The 7,965-nt window shown below is 49.1% G+C and overlaps 1 pseudogene; it reads left to right on the top strand.

The window, feature by feature from the left end:
* The first annotated feature begins 6,071 nt into the window (after positions 1–6,071).
* Positions 6,072–7,965, top strand: LOC113613724 (methylsterol monooxygenase 1-like; annotated as a pseudogene).

The raw sequence follows: 7,965 nt of genomic DNA, 5'->3' as shown, positions 1-7,965 counted from the left end.
CATCAGCCAGACCTCTCCCTTTGGATGTCCCATGAGCACCTCAAGTCATCAGATCCTAAACTTAATTCACATGAATCTCCACCCCCACCAGCAAACCTCCACCTCCAGTTTCCCTATTAGTATGAATGGAATCCCAATTACCCAGTCACCCGAGCCAGAAACCAACTCCCTCTCCCCACTGCCTACAACCAGTTGATCACAGCCCCTCAATCCCATCACCCCTTGGTCTTCTCCATCACTCCCAGCCTGAGGGTACCCCACTGCTTTAACCCAGATCCACACATTGGCGCCCTGGCTGCCTTTCCCACCCCCCATCAGGCCATCCCTGATACAGCCCAGTCGAACCTTCCAAAACACAGATCTGGCTGGATTTGTCCCCTGATCGAAACCCTTGATGCCTCCCCAGCTGCCCTGAGGATGGAGTCAAACACTTCTGTGTGGCAGAAAGGCTTTCCCATCCCCTCCTAGCCAACCTAACATCCCACGCCATCATGACTACCATCCCACCACATACGCTCCAACTATTCTAAATTATTCCTAATTCCCCTGACACAAATCCATTCCTTTGCTAAATCCACTCTCCAAACTCAACATCCTCTGCCTTGTCCATCTGGCAAACCATCCTTTCAGTCTCAGCTCAACTCTGCCTCCTCTGGAAAGCCCACCCCGATTCCCCCCAAGCTCCCACCGTATCTTAAACATCCTCCTTCAGAGCAAGGGCGTCATGAAATTGTTGTTTAACCACAGATCTGCCTCCCCTGTGAGAGCTCTTTGAGGGCAAGGCATTATTTCATCTTTGTTTTCCTCAGAAACTAGCACACAAACTGCTCCCAGAAAACCCTCCATAAATATTGACCAACCAATGAAGTGACCAGGCTCAGGTGACACTGCTGGACAGTGACCAAGCTGAGATGGGAAGCTGGACTCTTTCCCACCCTCACGTCAACACAGGTGATGCTGACCTGTTAAGATGAGAAAGCACATAGTGGCCCTTCATCTCCCTGCACAGCACTGAACCTTGTCCACAGGACTCGGAGTCGTCAGGACAGTGGGGACAGTTTGCACTGAGCCATCCACGCTCTCTCAGGACCAGAGGCAAGGTCAGACCAATAGACAGGCTTTGAACCTGGGCAGAGCGAGGAGTTTCTATCTCACTGGGCACTACAGACAGTCTTGACTTCAGGGCTACTGGGCTCTACCCACATGGGCCAAATGGGGCCAGCGATCTGCTGTCTGGTGGGTGACTCTGGACAAGTCGCTTCCCCTTCGTGGGCATCAATTTCCCCACCTGTAAAATGACAACTTGAACCAGGTCCATTCCGCCTCAAAAATACTATGATTTGGGGAATTCCCTGGCAGTCCAGTGGTTAGGACGCTGTGCGTTTACTGCCGAGGGCGTGGGTTCAACCTCTGGTCAGGAAACTAGGATCCCACAAGCCACGTGGTGCGGCCAAAAAAAAAAAAAAAGTCAAAAAAAAAATACACAATGATTTTGGCTGTAATCCCCCCAAGAAACAAGACTGAGGGCCAAACCAGGGACTAGTGACATGATGTGGAAGAACACAGTGTTCGGGGATGACTGCCCACTGCCCAGCCTCTGCCCTCGGTACCTGTTGCCCTAGGTGAGTCCCTTTACCTTCCGCAGCTTCCTCATCTGTAAAAGAGAATAACGGCGGCCACTCTGCGAGGCTGCTGTAAAGAGAAATGCCCTGAACGACGCTAACGTGCCCGCTGCACTGCTTGACCCCTGGTGGATGCCATAAGCGATGCGGTTTCTGTCCCCTGGTACTAGAAGACGCCTGTGGGTGCACAGCCCGAGACCGGTTCACCTCCTCCCCTCCCTGCCTCGCCCCCAATCCCATCTGTGGCTTCCCTCACCGCTAAGCTCAGCTCCTCGCCGGAGGCTGGCAGAGTCCCCAAGTGGCCAGGTGAGCGTGGTCAACCACAGACGTGACCACCCGAGATCCCAGACCAGAGTGGCAGGGCCTGGATCCACACTGAGGTCTGGGGGCTCCGAGCCCAGAACTCCTGTCACAAAACAGCAGACCCCCGTGTGACACAGGCCCACTGGCTCACTGCCCACCCACTGTCCAGCCACCCTCCCTCTGTCCCCAGGTGACCCCACTGCATTTCTGTGGTTTGGAGTTTGCTGGTGTGAGGGCAACTGAAGTCTTGGCCCCCTCCCACCAGCAAATGGGGAGGGGTCTCCAGGGGCCAAATTCTTTTTCAAATGAGATTTCCGTGGTTTCCTCAGCTGAGGCGTCTGCGGAGCAGAGAACAAACAATGTGGAATTAAATTTCTCTGTGGAATTAAACAGGCCCCGCAAGTGAAGATCTAAGCATCTCTTTGGGCGTGGAGCCGACTTCGCCCGGTGCCAGGCTGCACTCCCACTGCCTTCCAGTCCCAGTGGTTGAGCAATCCCAGCTCCCGAGGCCATGCACCCCTTCCCCCACCAGCAGCCTCTCCACCCCGTGTGACCTCAGAATTGTCACCAGAGAAGGACTCCAGCTTTTAATGGATTCAGCTGGGGCCCCCCCGACCCGGAGACAGCTGGAAACCCCAAAACAGGGGCATCCTCCTGGGACGGGTCCACACCAGCTGTGTCTGATGCCCCCACCACCACTGGGCGGGATTTCGGGATCAGGTTGCAAAGACTAGGGGAGGAGGTGAGACTGGCTGTCTCCCTGCGTCCCCAGGCCCCGGCAGCGTATTCTAAATGGTCAGACCCCAAAAGTCACAGAGGAGAAAAGAAGAAAGGTGCAGAACCACCGGCTGACTTTCCCCAATCCCCAGCCCGATACCGTCTTAGACCCTGGCCAGAAAGGCCACTGCACATGTGGTCTGTCCATCCAAAAGAATATTATTCTGCCACTACTTCAGGCATGAAGTACTGATTCATGCAAAAACACGGATGAAACTTGAAATCATGTGCTAATTGAAAGAAGCCAGTCACAAAAGACCACAGAGTGTATGATTCCATTTATATCAAATACCCAGACCAGGTAAGTCCATAGAGACAGAGCACAGATTAGTGGCTGTCAGGGCCTGGGGGAGGGAGGAGTTGGGAGTGGCTGCTTAATGGGTCTGGAAGTTTCCTTTTGGGGTGATGAAAATGTTCTGAAACTAGATAGAGGAGGTGGTTGCACAACATTGTGAATGTATCAAATGTCACTTACGGTAAACTTTATATGTATTTTAACACACATAAAGAGAGACAGGCAAGACCCTTGCCCTGTGTCCCCAGCTGTAGAGCAATCCTGCTCTGGCCACCCCAGGGGAAGGAGGAGTCAGAAGGTCCTAGTGGATGTTCCCACCGGAGCTGTGGCCTCCCTTCTAGACCATACATGGCACACCAAGGACAATCATGTTCCAGCCTGAACAGTCCTCAGATTCTCCAGGTTCCTTTTCCTAAAGGCAAACCACACCCTGGGCCCCAGGGCCAGGCAAGGGACAGCTATTTGCAGGGGGAGTGAACAGTATTTAGGTCATCTGGCCTGGGCTCTCCAGCCCTCCTGGTGCCGGATGGAAGCAGGAATGACAAGAGAAGAGGGGTCAGACCACAGGCCAGGGACTGGGACCCAAGGGCAAGCCCTCCCTGGGCAGCTACCTGCTGGCACAGAGTTCTAAATCATCAGAATTACGAATTTGGCCCTGGCCTTCAAGGTCATTATGAAGGTATATATGTCAAGATAGATGGGTAGACCATATTTGATTAACAGTTTGTAAGCTTGACTTTTGGCTTTGGAATATTTAGACTTGTGGTATTCGTCTGTATTTGTCTTCTGTTGCTGCATAACAAATGACCACAGACTGAGTGGCAAAAATACCCATTTATTAACTCACAGCTCTGCGGTGAGAAGTCTGGGTGAGTTCAGCTGGGTTCTCTGCTCCCACAAGGCCAAAAGCAAGGTGGGCTCTTATCGGGTGGTTCTGGGGAAGAATCCGCTCCCAGACTCGTTCAGATGGTTGGCAGAATCCAGTTCCGTGTGGTTGTAGGACTGAGGTTCCCATTTCCCTGCTGGCTGTCAGCTGAGAGTTGCTCTTGACTGAAATCCTTCTCGTGCTTTCAATCTCTCTAACGTCCTATTCTGCTACCAGAGAGGAGAAAATGCTCTTCTTCTTCTAAAGGGCTCATCTGATTAGGTCAGACCCATCTAATTAATCTCCATATTTTAAAGCCAACTGACTTGGGACTTTAACGATATCTGCAAAATTCCTTCATAGAGTACCTAGATTTTTTTTCTGTTTTTTAAATTTACTTATTTATTTATTTATTGGCTGCTTTGGGTCTTTGTTGCTGTGCGCGGGCTTCCTCTAGCTGCGACAAGCAGGGGCTACTCTTTGTTGCCGTGTGCGGGCTTCTCATTGCGGTGGCTTCTCTTTGTTGCGGAGCACGGGCTCTAGGCACACGGGCTGCAATGGTTGTGGCACGCGGGCTCAGCAGTTGGGGCTCGCGGGCTCTAGAGCACAGGCTCAGTAGTTGTGGCACACGGGCTTAGTTGCTCCAGGGCATGTGGGATCTTCCCGGACCAGGGCTAGAACCCGTGTCCCCTGCATTGACAGGTGGATTCTTAACCACTGCGCCACCAGGGAAGCCCCCCTAGATTTGTTTTTGATTGAGTAACCAGGAAATGGGGTCTTAGGATGGGGACATCTTCAGAATTCTGCCTACCACTGCCTCCTTTTGAAATCTTCCCCCCAGGCCTTGAAACTGTTAGTGGGAGCCTGTTCCAGCCCAGCATGTCCAGCTCTTTCTACCTCAGGATTTAACTCATGGGAACTTTGCTTAACCTAGAGCAAGCGTTGTCGACATCTGTGATACAAATGCCACCCTTTCTCCTTCAAGGACTTGATGAAATGCCACCTCCTCCATGAAGTCCTCAGCCTGAAACCCAGGCCAAATTAATCTCCCCTGGACAGCACTTTGCTGGTACCTCTCCTCTATGGCACATCCCAGCCTGCTTTAGGGTACAGCTGAGAGCTCTGAGTCCTCTCCAGACAAGGAGCCTCCTGGGCAGGGGCCACTGGACATTGGACACTGTGCCAGGCCCAGCAGGGACCCAGAGAGATGAATCAAAAGCCATCCCTGCCTTGGAGGACCCCTCATAGTCCAGCAGGGCCAACGAACCTAGTGTGCCCATCGCTGTACATAACTTCCAAACACCCTGTGGTGCGCATACATTCACAAGTGAGGAAACTGAGGCTCAGAAACATTCATCAATTTTCCCAGAGTCACGTGGTCCATCTATGGGAGAAATTGGGTGTCCAGCTCCAGAGACTAAACCTGTAACTCCCACACTAAAAAATCTTAAAGAATTTGGGAATTCCCTGGCGGTCCAGTGGTTAGGACTCAGTGCTTTCACTGCCGAGGGCCCGGGTTCAATCCCTGGTGGGGGAACTAAGATCCCACAAGCCACGTGGCATGGCCAAAAAAAAAAATCGTAAAGAATTCAACCCCCCTGACTTCTCATCTGGGGTCAGACACTGTTACTCGGACTGTCACCTGCTGTACCCACTCCAGTGTTTCCATGCCTTCACTTATAAAAATGTCTTTCTCAGACAGGTGCAATGGGCATAGGCTCTGTTACTCATAGCTCTTCAGGAACTCAAGCCCCTTACAGCCCACTGTAGTAAGGGCCTTGCCATCCTCCCCTGGGTCCTCCACATCCGGCCACCGGACAGGGGAAGACAGTGAGCCACGGTGAAGTTTTCAGAGGTCAGACCAGGACATGGCATGGTTTACATTTCTTCAGCCACATTCCACTGGCCAGAACTCAGCCCATGATTCTGTCTGACTGCAGGGGAGACTGGGAAATGTAGTCTTACTATGTGCCCAGGAGGGAAAGGAATTGAATTTGAAGAACAGACACATGGTGTTGCCATGAATGCCACACCCTTTGGCCACATGTGGCTCCAGGGGTGCTGTATGCAAAGGGCTGCCTGGTACCGTCAGTGACAACAGAACTAAGCTCAAGAAATGAAGACAGGGGTGCCTAGCGAAGCTCCGGAGGCGGCGGCCGCAGACCCAGTGGTGTGCAGAATTATGAGGCTGTCTGCTGAGATTTGAAAAATGACAACAAATGAAAGTATCAGCATCTTTAGTTCAGCATCCCTGGCTGTGGGATATGGAGATGCACTTTTACCTGAGAATCCTCTGCAGGAACCATTTTAAAATGCTTGGAACTATATGTTGAATAATTATACAAAGTTCCAGATTGCAACATGGGGATCCCTCATAGTTCATGAAGTCCTTTATTTCTTGTTCTGTTTACCTGGATTTTTGTTTCAATCTATACCTTACATGAAAAAGTACAAAATTCAAAAGGATAAAGCAGAAACATGGGGAAATCAATGGAAATATTTTAAAGTATTTCTCTTTAATCATTTTTGTGTCCAGCTTCTTTGATTTGTGGAACCTATTATTTTACAGAGTATTTCAATATTCCTTATGATTGGGAAACAATGCCAAGATGGTACATGCTTTTGGCAAGATGCTTTGGCTGTGCAGTGATTGAGGATACATGGCACTACTTCCTGCATAGGCTCTTACACCACAAAAGAATACATAAGTATATTCATAAAATTTGTCGTGAGCTTCAGGCGCCATTTGGAATGGAAGGTGAATATGCACATCCTCTGGAAACCCTAATTCTTGGAACTGGATATTTCAATGGAATCATGCTTTTTTTTTTTTTTTTTTTGCAGTACGTGGGCCTCTCACTGTTGTGGCCTCTCCCGCTGCGGAGCACAGGCTCCAGACGCGCAGGCTCAGCGGCCATGGCTCATGGGCCCAGCCGCTCCGCGGCATGTGGGATCTTCCCGGACCAGGGCACGAACCCATGTCCCCTGCACCGGCAGGCAGACTCTCAACCATTGCGCCACCAGGGAAACCCTGGAATCATGCTTTTATGTGATCCTGTTATTCTTCTTTGGGCCTGGGTGACCGTTTATTTTACAGAAACTGTTGATGTCCATAGTGCTTATGACATTCCTCTCAACCCTTTAAATCTCATTCTTTTCTATCTCAGCATCACAATTTCCACCACGTGAACTTCATTGGAAACTATGCTTCGACATTTACATGGTGGGATAGACTTTTTGGAACAGACTCTCAATTAATTGCCTACAATGAGAAGATGAAGAAGGTTGAGAAAAAGACTGAATAAACACCTCACATAAACCTTCCTCAAGTTACACTTTTCCTGAATTGAAGCTAGTAGCTAACATTGCTTCTGGGGAGTGGAAATAAATATGTGTCTTGGTTGCTAAGTGTTAAAAAGAACATTAACAACTTTTAATTATCTCCCTAGTGGGAACTTTTATATGTTTAAGTACAGTTTCCCTGAGGAAGCTTTAAAGGCCATGTTGCTAACCTTACAAAAAGGATTTTAGTGATGGAAGGAATATTAATGTATGTCTTTTCCCCAAGTTGTACCATAGGCCTGAAGCTGAAATTGGTCTTCAAACCTTTTAAATATATAGTGACCATTTCAAGAACTCTTAGTGGCATTGAACTTTAAACACTTTTTTGGAATTTGCTTAAAGATCAAATGCCAGGGGTTGAACCACACCAATCTGTATAGTGTGAGTGAATGCTGACTCTGAAACAGCCAGCACCGGGAATTTCTACTCTTATCTGGAGCGGACCAGTTTGCGGTGATTCTCTTTCTTTGAGAAGTCCGTTTTGATTGCAATGCACTACTCTTATCTATAAATTAAGGCATTTCTGAATTGATGAAAGATTATTTTAGTCTAAAGGGTTTCAGGTTACTTGAATTTTTTAAACACTGAGCTTTATTTCTACTATTTACCCTTTCTTTTTTGCCTATCAAGTTTTCATTATACTTAAAGCTGTATCTTGAAACTCTGTGTACTGACTTGCTGTATTTGCACTTGGAGCTATTGAAATAAACGTGATTTTGTTTGAAAAAGAAAAAAAAAAGAAGAAGTGAAGACAGGGCGGG

The sequence above is a fragment of the Aethalodelphis obliquidens genome, unplaced genomic scaffold, assembly GCF_003676395.1.
Source record: "Aethalodelphis obliquidens isolate GAN/ISIS:26980383/991018 unplaced genomic scaffold, ASM367639v1 scaffold89, whole genome shotgun sequence".
In the NCBI taxonomy this organism is placed as follows: Eukaryota; Metazoa; Chordata; class Mammalia; order Artiodactyla; family Delphinidae; genus Aethalodelphis; species Aethalodelphis obliquidens.
The sequence above is the reverse complement of the archived record's forward strand: the minus strand, read 5'-3'. Positions and strand labels throughout refer to the sequence as shown.